The sequence below is a fragment of the Corvus kubaryi genome, unplaced genomic scaffold (genome assembly GCF_017639235.1).
Source record: "Corvus kubaryi isolate FWS band 111438036 unplaced genomic scaffold, C.kubaryi_AGA036_p1.0 37384, whole genome shotgun sequence".
Taxonomy (NCBI): domain Eukaryota; kingdom Metazoa; phylum Chordata; class Aves; order Passeriformes; family Corvidae; genus Corvus; species Corvus kubaryi.
In genome coordinates this window covers 3,088,985-3,109,107 of record NW_024581126.1, presented here as the reverse complement: position 1 = coordinate 3,109,107, position 20,123 = coordinate 3,088,985, and the positions used below count along the sequence as shown (strand labels likewise).

General features: G+C 39.3%; 1 long non-coding RNA gene across 1 annotated transcript in view; it reads right to left on the bottom strand.

Moving 5' to 3' along the window:
* The window catches only part of LOC121668175, a 45,025-nt gene that overhangs the window by 568 nt on the left and 24,334 nt on the right, over positions 1–20,123 (bottom strand). The window contains exon 5 of the long non-coding RNA XR_006017287.1: positions 707–751. This is a non-coding gene — a long non-coding RNA (uncharacterized LOC121668175). The remainder of the gene's footprint in view (positions 1–706; positions 752–20,123) is intronic.

Genomic DNA, 20,123 nt, shown 5'->3' with positions numbered 1-20,123 from the left:
ATTAGCTGCTTCAAGGCTGCAGATACTCTTATTTAAAAGATACTCATGGAATGTTTAACCTGCAAACATCTTGAACATTTACCTCCTATTTGTTTTTTCAGTAATTAAGCCTCCAGGGGTTCACCCTATGGAACAAGCATTTCTTCCTTATTTTGCCACCCATTTTTCTTTTTAATCATGAGAAAATCCCTTTCTGCTATTAAGATACACACCGTGAAATTTGGAATTGTTTGTAATAACTATGTCTTTCCATTAGTACTAATACCCTAATGCCACGGGAGAACCATGTAATGTGCTGAAGGATTATATAACTTCACGTCGAGCAAAACAGAATTACAAGTTTCAATCACCTTTGGGAGTCAGTTTTTCAGTTTTCAAAGTTCTTTAAGATTTATTGAAGGAATTGATCATTGCAAGTTATTTCAGATCTTAAGCCTTTACTCTGGAGCCAGAGGCACTGGCCTGAAAGAGCCAAAGTACAGAGCACTGCCTTAGGCAAAGGCTACCTTAATACATTCTGCAGTGGGCATCAAAAGTACACACAGCTCTTCAAGGAAACTTGTATACACAGCAAGGGGAAAGGGATATAAACTTATGAATGGTACCATTTCAGTATCAAACTATACAATAATCTCTATATCCTTACTTCAAATTTTGAAGTTTAGAAACTTATATTCTGCAATAAAAATTCTGGATGAATGTGTACCTTGAAGTGTTCTGGTTAATCAGCACAGGCAAAAGCCAGCCAGCCCTTTAACAGAAAGTAAAAACATATGAAAATACACTTCATAATCAAAACCATTTTCACTTCTAAGCACAAAAGGAAAAATGAACATTCACAAAAGAATCCAAAAATCTCTCTTTAAGGCATAGGCAATAACTTTTTGTAACATTAATTTATAGACAAAACACAACTTCATAGAAACATCAACTTATAATTAGGTGCTTTTAAAAAAGTAAGTCTTTCTCTTTGTAAAAAAAAAAAGTCTGGTTCATGACTTAAAAAACACCAGTTCAACATCTCCAAACTTCTGATTTAGGATAATTCTGCTAACAGCCATCCTTTTAAATTAAAAAAAAATCACAACTGTTATGACACTTTTGTTATTTTAATGTACCACTGAAGCAAGCTGAAAGCATGTGCTTTGGGAAATGTGGAAATGATTGACTTGTTAAATGCTTTACATGCCACATGCAAGACTCACAATATCACCCATGTACATGCCAGCTTATTCTACCATCTTTTACCATGATTTCCTTCCTTCACTTACAGTTGCCACACAACTAGACTTTTTTCCTGTTTAGTAACTACTGATTTTTTCTTACATAATTAACTCCTTAGCCAATGCTATGCTCTGTTTGAAAATATCAACAAAAGGATTTTCTTTACAGTAGCTAGAGCCTTGAAATACATTGGCAAATGCAATATGATCTGCTCCACCTGTTGGGAATTTTAAATCCAGGCTTTGGGCTGTTGTTTATAACTACTTTTGTGTCACTGCAGCTGCCACAGAGCTCCATGCTGCTTGTGTAAAGCATGCCATGGAAGGACAAGGCTGCCTTGTAACATATAGGTGAATTTTGTACATACACATGAAACCCATTTGTTTTTTTCTCTTGGCAGGACAAAGGTGCTGTTAAATGAAAAATATTTTAAAACAGCAGAAATACAAAACAATGCACAATTCTGACATCTGTTGAAACATTTCTGCGTTCATTCCTGCACTTGCTAATGGCATCAAACTCTCATGGGTCCTGTATAATACAATAAGGAGGTATGAAGCAGAAAAGATTTTTCTCAATACCAAGACCACCATGTAAACAGGAAGCTTTCACTGCACTTTATTTTTCCACTCAGTATATTAAAGACTTCATATTATTTCTTTCATATTAATTCTGACATCACTGGCAATAAAAATACAGCTTCAAATTCACATTTGGTGATTGGTAGAGTTAACTTAGCCTACACTGGCAGAGGAAAAAGGACGATTAAGTGAAAACTTCCTCATTATAACACAATCCTTTGAAACAGTGCATACCTGCAAATATCAATAATACTGCCAATTACATTTAATGTACCAAGATTTGTGCAAGGCCATGTTTAATATGCACTTGAGGAGAAAAGGTAATAACAAATGCTTGAGAATTATCCAAACATTAACAGTATAATAAAAAACATGGAAAGCTATGACAAATAGGCATGAGATATGTAGATCTTGCAGTTTAAATTGCCTGAAAAGATCTGCAGTGATGACACATGTTAACTTCCTTAAATTAGAAAGAAAACAGATCCATCACATGTGCATTTTCTGTATTACCCGGATTGCCAATGCCTCTTTCCTTGTGTGGAACAAGGAGCAGTCAAGTGAGCCTGTTTTGGTCACTAAGGCAATGTTCCTCACATTTAATCTGTGTTAATGAGATTTGTGACAGGGAGATTCACAATTCTGAAAATAAATTCACCAAAACCCCATTAATTTAAAATTCCATTATTCCGGAAACCTATAAAGCAGAAAGGATTAGGATGCGGTAACAAACAGCTGGATTTTAACTGTCAAGATTTTAGAGGGCAATGTCTTCATTTCCTCCATATTAGTGCTAAGTGCTACATGGATTTTTTTCTGGTCTTTCTCTTGCTGCTTGGTATTTCCTTTCTACGTATCATCTCATTGTCTTCTATTACACTCTTCCGATACAGAATCTCTATTTTTAGATGAGACCAAAATTAAAATGGGAGAGTGCATTTCGTGTGAATCATCTGTCTAACAATCACCAATGTAAATGTAACAAAGCAGTAGAAGGAAACAATGCCCACATCAGAACTGGTCTCATCATTAATATTTGCTGTGAAAGAGGATATAGTTTAAAAAGTAAGGAGATACAGGAGACCCACACACATCCTTCTGCAACTCAGCTCTCATGCTCATTTTCTTATCTCTAAAAATGACGAAGACATTATTATTTACAAGAAGTATTTTGGTGCAATGACTCCCCCAGATCAGCCAAACTTTTTCTTTGAAGAAAACACTGATAGATAGAGCTTTTTTTTCCTTTTGGGAACTACATCATAAATCCAAGTGTAACCACAGTAATTAGTGGTAATGAACCTTGTGTGCTAGGGAAACATTCAAATAAAAATGGGAAAAATCCTGTAAGAAACAGACTTTTGAATATCTCATTATACCCCTTTTTATGATACAGTCTGCTTGAAAACAAGATTAGTAATTAATGCTTAAGTAAAACAAGATCAGTAAGTAATGAAAGTATCATTATAATTTCATCATTAAGATATAGATAAAAGAAAACAAAATGCTTTGTAGCAGTCTGCAGTAGGTCTAAAGTAAAACTGAAAATTACCCTGGGTAAATAATGCTTCCTTTGTCGATAGCACATATTCCTAACAAACATAGAGAAGAAAAAACTTTCATGCAAAATACTGAGATGACCTTAAAAACAGCTTTATAATAGATAAAAAGAGAAAAAAGTCATATAAAGCAGATGCAGTTGAGGGTAATTTAGAAAAGAGGAATATATTTCTATACAAAGCTGAGTATAAATATTTATCAGATGCATAGATGGTCTAAAGATATTAAGAAAAATAATGAAAAATTACTATTTCATTGTCATATACTTCTTGCAAATACATGCTGGGATAATGCTTCAACTATAATAAAACTGCTCATTATCTGGAGATGCAGTAACAGGAGAACAAACATCATTTATACCACTGAGAACAATTCTGTGGAGGCAGTGAAAGACTACAGGAACAGAGATTCCTTTTTGATATTTGTTGTTTATGTAGGTTAATTGAATTGGAATGATTAAAATCATTTAATTAGAAACTGTACAAGGAAGTTTTTTGCAAAAGAATAATGTATATATTTGTTCAAATTCACCATACCCAGGCTGGTAGTGGTACAAAATCATTTTGAGGGCAGAGGGAAAGGAAATCAGCAGAGGATAGTTGTGCTGCTCTGCAGCTGACCACAAGATATTTGATTTAGTGTTTGTCACATGAGCAGAATATTGGATGTACTGCTGAGGATGCACTGCTCTCCAGTTCTCACTGGAAATCCTAAAGGGATTCCTCTATTTTCACTACTCCGTAGGTACCCAGTGTGTGCAGTAGAGCCCACCTCTTAAGTCACACTCCAGGTTGTTAATGGCAGTCTAATGCTAAAACAATACCAGTCTAATTCCTCCAGAAGACAATGAGCATCATTTCTTAAGTAATGTGGATTTTTTCCCCTGAAAATAAGACTTAAAACCAAGATGTCCATGATAATAAAAAACCTACTTAGTAACAGATTCTTCCCTTTAAAGACTAATAGAGGTTCTCTCTTATCCATAGTCATCTTACACAAGCATGGGAAAGTATTATTTTCTCTAAGTAATGAGGATAAGAGAAGCAATGTGAAGCAATTCACTTGAGAAGGGCTGGTAGCCAGTCTGAACCGAAAGCTCAGGCATTCCTGGATGCCATTAGTGCACTTCTCTCCATAATCTGGTGCTGCCTTTGCTGTAATAATTTCACAGCAGCATTTGTATTAATCATTTGGAAGCTGTAGGATCCAAAGAGCCCGCCAGGCCTGCTACAGCAGTTAATGTGCACACACAGTATCAACGTCAAGAATATCTTACACAACAAAATAGCTTGTTTTTAATTTAAAAAACGACAAAGGGAGAGAAAATAATCCAAAGTGCAAAATTAACAGTGACAAGGCTGACTGAATGTTACTTCCATTCTGTGATAAAATACACAGCACAAAAAATGCTGGGTTTACTACACTAATATAAATTTACTTTAGGAAACTTTGCTAATTTAAAGTTCTTCCCTTTCTCTTTTTTTTTTTTTTTCTGCAATACGAAGTAATTTTAACTTTATTCTATACAAAACTATAGGATTAAAAACAGTTGCATATTCTGTTTTGTATCAAATAGTGTTTTTCTTGTTTTGTATCAAATAGAATTTTTCTTGTTGCCTGGCAGTGCCATTCTGTTTGCTTTGTTTTCAGGAGATTTCAGTAGAACTTAACTTTTATAATATATTTATATATATATCTATAATAATTTGTAAGGTTAGTGTTCATATTCTTTGCAGTTTTTTCAGATACATCAGCATTATTTTCAGTCAGGACCATCACAATGTTTTGCTTTTGGACTCCCACAGGTTCACACTGAAAATTAAAGATAGACTGACACTATGTAAGACGGGTTATACTGGTTTTGGTTGGGGTAGGGTTACTTTTCTTCATAGTAACTGGTGTGAGCTACATTTTGGATTTGTGCTGAAAACAGGGATGTTTCCAGTGCTGCTGAGCTGTGCTTACACACAGAGTCAAGGCTTTTTCTGTCTTCACCCCACCATTGAGGAGGCTGGGGGTACACAACGACTTGGGAGGGGACAGAGCCAGGACAGCTGACCCCAGCTGGCCCAAGGGATATCCCAGACCATCTGGTGTCATGCTGAGCATATAAATCTGGGGGAAGGAAAAACTGGGATGTTTGGAGTGATGGACTCTTCCCAAGTAACATTACGCATGACGGAGCCCTGCTTTCCTGGGGAGGGCTGAGCACCTGCCTGCAATGGAGAGTGAGAAATTAATTCCTTGTCCCACTTTGTTTTGCTTATTAAATGGGCTTTATCACAATCCCTGAGTGTTCTCACTGTAGCTCTTCTGATTTTGTCCCCCGTCTTACCTTGAGGGAACAAGTGAGTGGCTGGCCTGGGGCTTGGTTGCTGGCTGGACTTCACATATAAACATTTTTTATACTTGTATATATAAATATATTTTTAGATAATATACAAAAATACGAATATATACAAGCTATATATAATTTTTTATATATAACATAGTAACATTATCTACTGTCAGCAGAACTACAGGTAGCATCTGTGAGCATTCCACAAGAGGAGAATGAAAAAGTGTGAAGGTCCTCCATGACAGCATTGTACAAAGGGAAAACTGCTAACTGTTCTTGTTCACTGAACCCAAAATTAGGCATGGAAGGCTAACAGGAGCATAGCAAACAACAGGTTAATTTTTAAGATTCTAATATTTTTCTGGCAGACAGAAAAAACCCCCAAAAACCAAACCAAAACATTCCTACCTGGAAAAATCCCTTACTTCTGCATCAATGACTATGGGGATCTGCCCAAAAATAAAGTCTGGGATTTTGGGGCATTGTAGATTTTCATATGCAACACACCAAGCTTGTGAGTGAGAAGAAAAATGTTTCATCTAGGAGGTCTTGCTGTCGTTATTTGCACGGACCTGAAAGAATTCGCATATAATACTAAGGCCACAGCCAGATCCAAGCATTCAAATTTAATCCAAGACTCAGCTCCTGGTTTCTCAGTACCACACACCTTGCTTGGCCAGAACTGGGGGAGGGAAGTGGCCCACAAAAAGCTCCAAGTCTGCCTCTGACACACACTCAGAACCAACTTACTCAGCCATGTAGCTCAGCCCAGAACTGGCAGATATTCTGACCCAAGCTGAGCAGAGTTCACTGAACACGGTTCTGCCTGGCACTGTCCGTTGTCAGGCTTCATTCTGCTTTCACCCCTTTCTGGGACATTTAAGAGTTGCAGGGAATTCCCCTCGGCAACAGCTGGGGAGAAGCTCTTCCTCCCAACACCCTGAGGAACAAGGGCCAAATTGGCTGCGTTTCACAGCTGAAAAAAGAAACAGCCCTTGGAGCAGATGGCAGGCAGCAAAGAGTGGTGTTGGAAACAATCTTTCAAGGCAATTTAATCCAAAAATCACAATTCCACACAGCTTTCAAGTGAGACCCCAGCTACCTGAAAAACCCTTAATGTCCTAGCAAAAATTTTTCTAACCCTTAAATAAAATAGTGATAAATAAATATATAACGTCTAGAATTATTAAAAGCAAAGGTATATCAATACAGATTACTGCCTGCATGCCATCAGCAAAGACACAACAGAAAGAGACAACCCCACACCACCAGTGCATTTTTTCCCTCTATATGGGTATCAAAGGCAGCACCAGGCTGATCTTCAGCAGCAGTATAAAACTTGCAGCAAATAAACTGTTCATTGAGATCACTCTGAGAGAACACATTTTGCTGTAGGACTGGAAGTATCACATCCTCCTTGATGACCAGACTACAATATTGTGTCAAAGAGTATATATAATAATATAACTATAAAAATAGGTACTAAACTGATTTGTTTTGTGCCATGATAAATTGGTTTATTCTGAAATTAAAATTCAAGAGGAGAATGGTATTCAAAGACTTTATTGCCCAGTTTTACTCAGCATAGCTCAGATAGCTCATGCTGCTATCTGTTAGATATCATCATCATCAGGGTGCCCCCTTGCCCATTCCGCCAATTAAAATCAACCAAAAAGTACAACATCAAAAAGATTATGTTTTCTTTAAGCTGACCTTTAAAACTGAAGTTTACAATGCCCTGGTAAGAACTTAACATCTTAATTTACATAATTTTCTTCTAAATTTCAAGTCATGTTTTATCAGGACAGAGTAAGCCAGAGGACATGAGCATGCTATGACCCAGCAGCAAAACATTCAAAGCCCAGTGGGCCTAAAAGTTCTCACAGACAGGTTATACAATACAGGAAAACACAAAAAAACAAAACCTCATCTGCTATTGAATTACACATGCCCTCTTACCCTCGGGGGTTGCCAATCATCTTCTATTCTTTCTCAACACTTTAAACGATTACCCAAATAAGATGGAAAATAAAAGTTAACAAGTGTTGAATTGCTAGGATTGTTCAAAACCATCTGGAATGATATGGCAGAACAACTTCTTGAATTAAGAAAGGTTGTTTCCTTCACTTGCTGCATGGAAGAACATATGAACTGAAAGTTGTTGAGTCCACTTCTAGCCCCAGCAGCATCACAGAAAATTAACATCAATCCAGAAGGAACAGAATGATGACAACTGGATTCAAAGTGCTCTGGCTGGAGGAGAGTTTCCCTCAGCATGTGTTAACACCCAGCATCCATCAAATATAGTATTGTTCCTTGACAAACGTGTGAAAATACAGAGTGGGGCCCCAGAATAGTCCAAATCTGGAAAGTACCTCATACATTAAAACAAGTTTGTAGACCAGGTTGTAATGGTAGTAGTCAAAGACCTGTATGCGAACATTAGGACATATTTTCAAGGCCAGGTGATAGACTTCAGTAACTTAAAATTATACCTCTGAGGGAAAACCCTTTTAAAATTCTTAGGCAGAAAATACATGGCTAGTGTCATATCCTCTGTGGGGCTGATTAGTCTCATTTAGAACACCTTTGCACGAAAACAAAATAGAAATGAGAACATGCTTGGCAGCCCTCCCAAAACACATTACACGTTGTGCTAAGAAACATTTTTTCTCCATATGAACCAGCCGATGATGAAAAAAATACACACAGCTATTACAATTTTTACATGTTTGATTCCTGAAGCAGACAAGGTCCTGCTATCATATCATGCATGCTTGGGAAACGTATATTCATCTGTCTTCTTAGCAGAGAAAGAGGTAGGTTTGCTGAGCAAATCCAAGTCAGCTGCTCTAGAGCAAGCTCTGCAAATCAGATTTCTACATTATGCCTTAATTAAATCTGCATGCGATACTCCAGCCCTTTGTTGGACAGCCCTTTATCAACTTAGACACAAAAACTCAAAGAAGGAGATTAAAAAAGATAAAATGTTTAAACTTAATCCTCTCTTTCCTTTTAAACACTATGATTCATTGAAAGAATTTAATATTAAAAAAAACCCACTACAAACTCTTTTACTATTCCCACAGGCTAGAGTTCTCACCAGGATATTATTAAATCATTTCTCTGAAACCACCTAACCCCTGTTAAGTGTTAGGCTCTCACACCTTGACTAACTGCATGCATGAAGCAGCAGGTGACACCTCATGTCCATGCTGAGGCTTGTTGGCTTCTGTCAGCCAAAAGCACCAGAGCAGCCACAGATATCCCTGCAAGAACTGTGTTTCAGCATGGGAAAACCAGCAAAGGCACAGTTCTGCACCCAGTGAGCCTTCCAAGGATTATTTAGGTGGCATCTTCAAAATCCTCAAGCTCTTCTGGCAAATGGCTATCACTGGCAACCAAACTCATTTACATTACAAAGCTGCTCTCAAGGGATTACTGAAATCCCCCTGATTTCACTTATTTAATTTGGTAAGCAGATTGTGTTGTTGCAAAGTAGATTTGCAGATCTCTGGATGAACTGTCACTGTGTGCGAAACATGATACTGAATATAGGCTCACAGAACAAGTGAGTTTTTGTAGCTGGGCTGGTGCTGTCAAAGAGATGCACAAAGGAAAAAAATGCTGCAAAATTCTGACCTCATGGTTTGGTTATGGTGGGTAGAGCTGCAGAGCACCAAATCCTTGAGCACATAAGTAAAGCATCTGTGTACTTCATCTGTGCCAGTGCTATAGTACTGATTTCAAGAGGCACTACAGTAAGGGGAAAAAAGAAAATCACATTGTATATTAATATTTACACCTACTTTTTAGGTACTTGCATCATGTGCACAGCTACCCTGTTGGATAAAATCCCCACTGCAGATACAATCATATCTGAAGATATTGAAGAAATATAAACACTTAGCTGGTCCACGGCATTAGATCTTTCCTGCAGTCAGTCTAACCTCATCCAGAATTTTAAAGCACGTTTATCAGCCCTCTGAGTGCTCCTGTGAAAGCTTTCCATGTAAAAATGTCATTTACCTTTTGTGGTGGTAGCTATAAATGTGAGCTATGAGTCTGAACAGGAAGTAGCATTTGATAGCATGACCAGACCTCTTCCTCTCTTGTCACCAGCCAGCACAAATGTGAGCTGCATTACTGGAGAGGACTGCTCTGCAAAAGGGTTCAGAAGGCAAGAAGTCATCTCTCAGCTTTCACCACAGAGGATACAATTGCAGTAGCCCAGCCTCTGACTTATCTGCCCAGCAGTAGATCCAACAGACCTAGCTGGCACAGATGGGGAAACGTGAAATACATTTTAAAAACACTAGGAAACAGTTTACTGCAGAAAGGTAGAAATATGCCGCAACAGAGACAGTACTTTTCAGCCATGGCCTCGCAAAGGCAGGCTTTGACATTCTCTCAAATACTGTGCTCCTCCACAGCTCTGCACAGATGAGAACATTGAGGAGATCACCTATTTAACCTGTAGCTCAGACAGGAGTAACCCACTCTGCTCATCTTATGAAATCCAAGATAAGAAAATTTCACTCACATACACCAAGGTGCGCAGAAGGTACAATATCAACTCTCTTTTGGAAAGGTAAACAGAAGAACATGATAAATTACTAATGAATTACTACAAAGGCATGTGTTGGGATTTCACACCCTTTTTAACATTTGTAAAATAAGATATACTTATGGGTTCTTATTATACAGCCAAGATGAATTTTGAAAGCAAGCATTATACTTGACCAATACAAGTAACAGGGCTCAAGGACAGTCTACTTATTTTATAATATTATTTTATTTAGTCTGATACATCTTTGAGCCTCTTTCCATCACTCCTCTTCCCTCATAGAGCATTCCTGGTTTTGGAAGAGTGCAGAAACATTTCCTAGGTGCGGAAGGCCAGTACGAAAACAATAATTTTTGTCCTTTATGCTTGCAATGGGCATCTGACTGTGGTAATGTTGACCAGCCTCCCTGTAAGAATAACAGGGCAACATGTCGTTCTCTGTTGTTTAAACACAATGTGCAAGCAGTTAAACCAGGCATGGAGAAGGTTTTCAGCCTTTTTACACACTATAAAAAATGAGATTCCATCAGTGGCAAACTCAGCAGGAAGGGCTGAGTGGCCTCACCTCACCTGTCTGTGCCACACAGGAGTGGGGTCACTCGGCTATCCTCTGGCCAACTTGCCACACTTGTAGCCCACTGACAAGGATGTCAGGAGCTTCACCCACCACTGGCACAGCCACATTAAACCTTCCCACATTGCAACACCTTCTTTCTTCTGCATAGATTATTCCTGTAAAGTACACTACAAAAGCTTTACTTTTTCCAAGAATGTGAAGCACCTGCAATCATGAGTTACAATCTGTGCTGGCCGTGCCAGGATGCCACGTAGCCCTCACTTTCAAGGGTGAAGTAAACATCTTGAGGAAGAAGAAAGAGCTTTGAGGATTGTGTCATACAAGCATTAATATAATGCTCACATCAGCAGCACTGTGGCTTTTTAATTTAAAGCATGTATTCCTTTGAGAATTACCATTATCTCATTTTTTTGCACTCTACCTATTATACAATTCTTTTCAGAGATCTTAACGTGACTGTCATGGCTTCTGAAAAGCAGCAATCGCAACCCCCAGCCACCACCAGCCCTTTAAAAGGGCCCAGAGGGGAAAGCCAGCACATCAATTGTTACAGCTTTCAACGCGTCTTTTTTTAAAAAGGAAGAGTTAAGCGTTATTTTATATATTTTTTCATGCATAATTTCAGTTATTTCTCAGTAAACATATATCCCTGGGCTCTAGCATTTCATCGCAGAAGTTTAATTGAAAAGGGAGTGGGGGGGAGAGGTTGGCAAGGGGCGGGGAGGGCAGTGCGGGAAGGTGGGAAGGGCGTGGGGAGGCGGGGAAGGCTGGGAAGGTGGGAGAGGCGTGGGAGGCTGGGAAGGTGGGAGAGGCGTGGGGAGGTGGGGAAGGCTGGGAAGGTGGGAAGGGCGTGGGGAGGTGGGGAAGGCTGGGAAGGTGGGAAAGGAGTGGGAATTGGGGAGTCTCGTTGACCGCCCCCCGCCGCTGCCTCAGGGCCGCGCCGAGCGCAGCGCCACGGCGCCCCCTGGCGGCGCCCCGGGCGCGCCGTGCGCGGGGCGCGGAGCGGGCGCGGAGGAGGCTCCGGCAAGGAGGGACCGGCGAGGGGGGGAAGCGCCGTCCTCGCTTGATGACTACACAATGAGTAGTGATATATTTTAATTTAAACACCATAAACCTATTGAGTGCTTAATTAACTTTAACCGTCTTCAGTGGAATGAAGCCAATTTGAGGGGGTCAAAAGGAGTTGTTTCAATATCAAACAGTTTTACATAGTCAATCCATTCATTCGGCCTACAGCTACTGATTAACACACAAAATTAACATGTTAGTAAAAATTCATATTCAGGTCTCTGGGGAAATTAAGATGCACATGCACAGAGCATGATTAGCACAACTATTGTTTTCCCCCAACAATATAATTTAATGGGTTTTCAGAATTACAGAAAGAGAGACTGGGTGCTGGTTTGAATTGATTATTTACCACAAAGCTTTGAAATATAGAGAAGACGGAAAACATCCTGAGCCAAGAGGGCAGCGACAGAGGAAAACTGGAGCAGAGCAAGACCCCGCTGCAGAAGGGTATGGCTGGAGCAAGGATGCAGGCGGGCATCAGGCCCTCCCACGTCCCACAGAACCCAATCAGCCTCCCCAAGGACACTTCCCTCTGCCCTTGCCTACTGACGCCTTCCTCTCCTCCTCCCCTCCTTCCCTTTCATGTCCCGATGTTATTTTTCCATTGTGTCATTTGTTTTAGTAAGAGAACAAACAGCTCAAAGCTTCTTCCTATGCAGCAAAATATTGTACTTGCCAATTACTTTTCAGAAATAAGAGGATTAGGAAGGGTGCCAAACAGGCAAAGGAAAGATGAATAAAAGAAATTATGTTTTAAAAATTTACCACTGACAAGCCAAACAAAAGTGACTGCCTGGAGAACCTGGCTGAAGTAGTAACGAAAGAAAATGAGAAACCCTCAATGACTTCAGTAGTTTTTGGATCAGGCCCTCATACATGGGTGTTCCCCCCTACATGGTGTCCCACACATCCTACGGGGCAAATCATCATTTCCAGTACAGAGAGGCACCAGGAGAGTTACCTGTCACATGGGTACACACAGAGGTGCATCACAGGAAGCCTGAAAGCCAACAGCAAAGGAGGAAGGAAGAGAGAAGCAAATGTCTTTTCTTGCATCAAAAACTATCCACAGGCCTCTTGTGTTCACCAGGTTTAAAAAACTCCATGTAACAACTTATAGGGTTCAGATCAACCATTTAGTGTAAAAACAGACCCCTTCTACCTCTTACCTGAATAGTGTGACCAAGGTCTACACAAAGATAGATTAACTGTCAAATTACAAAGGTTTTGTGAGTGGCAAATGATCTCATGGCTTCCTAGGTTTAATGTATTAATTGTTTTATGAAGTCAAGACAGAGAGACAGGGAATTCTCTTATCATACATGCAGGTGGCCATACCTGCAGCTGGTTAGAGATCTCACTACTGCACTTCATCTACTGTGTTTGAGCTACCACACCTCAGCTCCCATAGCAGTCTGTGCAGTCTGTGGTGCAAGAGAAGCTACCTGAGGGTACCACTAACACCCACAGTCATGGGAAGAGACTGGAGCTGGAATCAGTGAACTTTATGAGATAACCTGCACAGAACAGGTGCCCAAAAAGACTGTGCAATCTCCATACACGTAAATTTTTCTCAAAACTCAACTGCACAGAGTTGGGTGGTGATGCAACTTTTATGTTAGTTGAGCCTTCAGCAAGAGATTGGTTTAGGTGACTTCCAGAGATCCCTTCCCACCTGCAGTATTGTATTTCGTACATCAAGCATTCCAGTAGAGTGGTTCCTGATGTGCAGAAGTCAGTAGCCATAGCTCACACTGCACCAGGACATTGTGGAACAATGGCATCTAAACATGGTACAGCCAGCAGCACTTCATTGCCAGATTGTGGAGCTCAGAGTTCAGGAAAAGCCAAGAGCACTGTTGAATACAACCTGGGAACATGCCCCTAAACTCAACATAATAAAATGCTGTCCACTGCCACAGTCCACAAAAATGACAAATTCAGGACTATGATGAACCAGGAATCACTGAATCCTTTTGCAAAGTCTGTTAGAATTAGAATCCTAAATGCCAGAGCAAGGACACAGATATCTGCTTACCTGGTGTTGCAGATGTGTTTGGCAGAGGAAAAACGAAGCCTAATACAAATAAGCATTGAATTACTTGGGTCAGAATTTTCAGCTTAACCTTAAGAAGACTTACAGCTCTTCTGCCATTTTGGCATCTGGGCACACAATCCTGTGTGCCTCGGTGTCTTTGTACAGGTCAGATTTAAACACTTGGCAGAATCAAATTATTAGGATCACTAACAATGGGTTTGAATCTGTATTTAGGTGATCACTTTTGGAACAAGGACTAATGAGAACAATGACATACCCCATTCATTCTTGCATATGATTTCTATTCTGCATCTGATATTAGAGTAGTTGTATCTGTAGAAAATTTTAGGGACCAAAAGGTTTTATAGGCATCTGGAGTCTGTAGATCAGAAAACAGCATTAAAGCAAACTACTGGGGGTAGTGGAGCAGGAGAAAATGGGGAGAATTGACTGAATGTCTCATGAGAGCATAGGTTAGGAAACTAATATTTGGTTCATCACCAGCTAATTTTTGCAAGAACTACGGTGAAGCACCTAAAAGTTGAAAGCTGAGAGTGATCTTGGACTCAGCCCTTAATCAAACACTAGAAGGACTGCAAGAGAACAAGCAAAGTTCAGCAGTGATCATAGTTAAGGTTCACCTCCCTTCAGAATGTGATATGTAGTAGTAATCCACATAATGTTTTAAGGAAGGGAAATTAATCATTTATTGCAAAGATGGAAGTCAGAAACAGCTCATAATAGGAAACTCCAAAGAAATAAAAGTGCATTTAAAGTGGTGGTAGTAAAAAATAATGGGAAAGCAAGACATAAATTTAGGATTGTGATGTTACAGAAAAAATAAGAGGAACCTGCAGGACAGCCAAAGCTAGAGAAGCAGGGAGGATAACTAAATTTCAGAAGACTTCTCACTATTTAGTCTGTTTAACCACCAATACACAACTAGAAAAGGAGAATCAAGAGACTACAGAGACAGAAAAATATTTCTCCTAGGCGGCATTAGCACAATAAGAGTCTTATTTCACAGATACTGGGGGAATGGTCTGCCCAAAGGCCTATTCACATACAGTAAAATACTCCAAACCCAGAGACATCTAAGAAAATAATTGATTGTTTTTAGTGAATTTTCATTAAAAATTAGGATCAGACGAGGCTGACAAAGATTTCCAAGAGAAACAGACAATGTAGTTATTAAAGGAAATTTTGTTTGAATATCCATATACTTTTAAAAGGAATGGGAAAGGCCAAAGGATGATCATACTTAAAACCAGTTTAACAGACAGGTGTTATGGATTGGCCTGGAAATTGTGCATCACAGTCCATTTCACTGGATCTGTCTGAGTCAACAAGACAGACATCTAGATGTGTTCTGTTGATCGAGCAGGGCAAAGCAGCAGAGAGAAGGAGCTGAAAGTCTGACTCTGGCTGAGTCTTCTTTACATCACTATGAAGCCAAATAGTTAGAAACACATCAGCTGTTCTCCCAATGCAGCGTGAAGCTAAACAAGTACAGCATCTGGGAAGAGGAGTGAAAGGCTCCTGTCCTACTCACAGGAATTGTCAAAATTGCCAAACTAAGCACACATGGTTATTACTTAGGCAGTATTGAAGTCTTTTGATCAAAGTGCCGTCTGAGGATCTGCTAATGAAATAATCTAAATTGACTCGAAACACATCAGGATGGGTGTTGAGAGCAGGGAGTACTAAGTTACTGTCAAAACTAAAGTGCTTTTCAGGCCACACCTGGAACTCTGTTGAGTTTTGGTCCCCACTGTATAAAAGAGTTGTGGATGGCTTGGAAAAGGCCATAAAGACAGGGAAGCCTGACATACAAGAAAAGGCTGAGGGAACTGTGTTCAGCCTTGAAAGAAGGCGGCTTAGAGGAGACCTTACCACAATATTCTGGTATTTAAAAGGTGTCTATACTAAGAAGGTGGAGACTCCCTTTCTACAAAGAGCTGAGGGGTACTTGGTGCAAGTGATCCTGGGGAGATTCCAGTTAGACACAAGAGGAAAGTTTTTCACAATGAGAACGTTCAGCCACTGTGATTATGTCCTCAGGGAAGTGGTAGTTTCCCCAACTTTGGGCACTTTTAAGGTTCCGCTGAACAGGCTGCTGTGCCATCTTGTCTAGACTTTTGCCAAGAAAGGTTCAACTAGGTGATCCTCAAGGTCACCTTCCAACCTGAAGTTCTGAGTAAGGCTCAGTAAACTGTCCAGCAAAAGGTGTCCCATGGGAAGAAGCAAAGTACTTGCTCCAAACCAATTTTGCATTTATTTTTGAATAGTTGGGAAAAAAGTGGGCACATAATGTTGTCTAGATGATAGAGGTCTGTACGTTCAAAATGGTATAACTTTGGAAAACCTCAGAGTTCCTCTGTGTATCTTTGCAAAGGGCAGTTTAGAAACACAAGGGCATTCAAATTTCAGAGAAAATAGGGCCAGAACATCCAGTAAATAAACTGCTTACCATTTTAACACTAGATACTAAAAAGTATGAAGGTTAATTTCTATGGCTCATGTTCAGGGAATCTAAATGTGTGGACATCTTCCCACTGTAGAAGCACTGTAAATAAAAAGCAACCATATGACCAAGAGGAATACCAGTACACATGGCCTTCAGGAAAGCAAGAAATAAAACCACTGCTATTACATCAATTACCTTTTTTCTCTAGCTTTGGCTGCTGCGAATCAAAGGATCCCACAAAATTTTATGGCTAGAGATACTTTTCTCATGGAAAGAAATTAGGAAAAACAGGATGATTAACAGCAAAATTCTATAAATTACAGGAGATACCACACATGCAAGAAGAGAATTTTCCACTGGCCTTTCTCATAGTCAGTGAGACAGAAGTCCCAAGGAGAAATCAGAGTGTAACAGCAAAACACACTAGAGTCTAACACACAAGATGTAACAGAACCTCTTGTACAGAAATCAAAAATTTACATTAAAAAAATGAAAAAACTATTCAAAAATATGCCTATAAAACATTAACACTTAGACAATCAAAAGATACTTTTATCACATCCATAGAAGCAAAAAATAAAATTTCAATCATGATAGAGCAGACCCATTCTGAGAAGCATCTCTCATAAAGAAATTCAGAAAAAAAAATGTATATACTTCATTTATGTAAGACTAGTTCCTATCAAAAAGTAAATGATAAATAATGCTGAAGTAGCCTCAGCAGATATTTAGTTAAACCACATAATTATATTTCATCCTTATAATTTGTTTTTTTCACAACAGAATAAACCATAAGTAGGTGATTCACAGATCAATTCCATGCAAAGGCCAAAATGTATGGTTCCCATCTAAGAATATATGAGAAGATATGCTTTCAGTAACATAAATTATTTAGTCTAGCACAGACTGAGCAACACAAAGTTTGTAAACTCTGTGTGTAGATCCTCAAGCTCATACAATACTGTTAACTGGATATTCACCAATACATAAAATATATATGAGTTTAGGTAATATAACCCTCCACAAGTATGCAAAAAGTTCTGAAGCGTTTTTCACTAACTGGCATAAAATATGTTATTAAACCCCCACTGAATTTATTTCAGATCTTATTCTGTCTGGCAGTTGCTTTACTTTAAATAAATAAATGGTGAGGGAAAGAAAAACCCAAACAACCCTGGAGAAACCAAGTACATTAACAACTTGCATCAGTAATTCATCTTGAAGTGCACGAACTCACTTGACATCTACAACTGCAGTGTGTGTTTTCCACCAAAACCACACAGGCACTGACCAGTGGCCTATGACAAGACATAAGGACACACACATTTTACAGAAGTTTACCGCAATATCTTCTAGAAGGCTACATGGCAATCCTTTATTTTATGTATGTGGTGAAAATAGCACTTGATGCACCTGACATTTTTCCATGAATTTTTTCTATTGCACAAGTCATGGTCTCCATTTAAAAGTAGAAGAGCAAAATCATTTCCTATTATGATCTTTTCAAGCAGAATAAGTGAAGACTTATGGCAAGTTCATACCACTTCTAAGATGTTTAACACAAGTATCATAATTGTCACTTAATGGGTCAGGAAACAAAGACAGACTTGTCTCAGAGGTGTTGTCTCTTCTCTATAGATCACACTTATTTTCTTTTCATATTTAGGAAATGTAATTACATCTAATTCAAATTACAAGAGACAATAATTACACAAAGCCATTTTTTCTTTATAGTTAATGCTCTGAATATTTTATTTGCCAAGGCATACAATTTTCCAAAAAGAAAACATTAACTTATGTGGCCCGTATGGAATTTATTTAATTATATGATAATCCAATATGGTTCCCTGCAATTTATTATGTTAATTAGTTAGATTATGTGTGAAACATTTTGTAATGAGCCCATTCCTTTTCTTTATATGACTTTAAAAAAAAAAAAAATCTTTCTAATGAACCATTTTTCTGCATTTATAAAAGGTATCTGGGCTTTGTAATTTAAATGATATGTTACAATGTATATCAGGGTAGACTTACTAAAGATTTTGAGAACCATAAACTGTATTTTGTGAGACTGCAATATTCTTACTATAACCAAACACAATAATTGGAGAATATTGTGTATTTGATATTATAACTGAATCCTGTACTACTTTGGCAGTAGGTGCAATATTACTGATTGCAAATGGAGGAGGGAAAAGAAACAAGAAAAAAAGGGAAAGACCTCCAGTAATTCTTCAACCAGGAGGGCAGAAGAGGATTAAAGAAAGCCTTTAATAGTCAGCATGTGCAAATCTCTTTTGGAAATGAGCCAACAAACTAGATCAACATGGATTTTTGCAAGAAAGCAAGTTACTGTTTGTTTCATACAAGTTAACTACAAGTTACTACTACTGTGTGAGCAGAGAAACAGATCATTAAATATAAAAACTCTTCCATGACATCATCTTAAAAATATGTTTTCTAACAGTCCTGAGGTACTGTCTCTCTTGAAATTTCATTTTATATGTGCAATTTCCCTTTGCTTTCTAAAATGAGGAATGCACTCCACTTCCTTGCCTGAGTTTTCAATAGCAAAGGGTGAGCACCTTTAGGTTTGTGCCAGCACAGCCTTGTGTCAAGGCTGGAAGCGTTTCCAGAACCATGCTAGAACTCATACATTCTTCATTTAGCTGGGAATTTGTGTCTGATTCTTTACTCCCCAAATACACCCTACAGGAAGTGTACCTGATAGAGTACTGTGTGATAAAGCCCTGAAGGGAAGAGGGGCCCTAGAAAGCTGGTTGATCTTCAAGGATCATCTCCTCCAAGCTCAGGAGTCGTGCGTCCCAACACAGTGGAAGTCAGGCAAAAAGGACAAGAGGCCTGTATGGATGAACAAGGAGTTCCTGAGCAAACTCAAACACGAAAAGGAAGCCTAAAGATGGTGGAAGCAAGGACAGGTAACATGTGAAGAATAAACAGTGATTGTCTGAGCAGCCAGATCAAGTGAGAAAAGCCAAAGCCGTGACAGGATTAAATCTGGACAGGAACATCAGGGCAACAAGAAAAGTTTCTGTAGTAAGTTGGTGATAAAAGGAAGACTAGAAGAAATGTGGAGCCTCTCCAGAAGGAAATGGGAGAGCCGATTACATGGGACAGGGAGAAGGTTGAGGTTCTCAAAGGCTCTTTTGCCTTGGTTTTCACTGGCAAGTGCTCCAAGCCACAATGCCAAGTTGCAGAAGGCAAAGTGGGGACTGGGAGAATGAAGGACCCACCACTGTAGGAGTCAGTCAGGTTTGAGACCATTTGAGGAACCCAAAAGTGCACAAGTCCATGGGCCCTGATGGGCATTCCTCAGGGATCCACACTGGGATCAGCACAGGTAACGTCTTTGTCAGTGACCTGGACAGTGGGATAGAGTGCAACCTCAGCAGGCTTGCTGACAAAACCAAGCTGTGTGTGCAGTTGCTGGAGGGAAGGGATGTCATCCAGAGGGGCTCTGACAGGCTGGAGAGACTCATAAGAACCTCATGAAGTTCAACAGGGCCAAGTGTGAGGTCCTGGACCTGGGTCAGGGCAAACCCAAACACAGGCTGGGTCTTGGACGTATTTCTTTACTGAAGGAAAAACCAGACCTAGAGGCCATGATAGGATTCATCTTTTACAAATTGTACAGATGTCATTAGTCTATAGGTGGTAGCAGGCAGAAATAAAGTTTTAA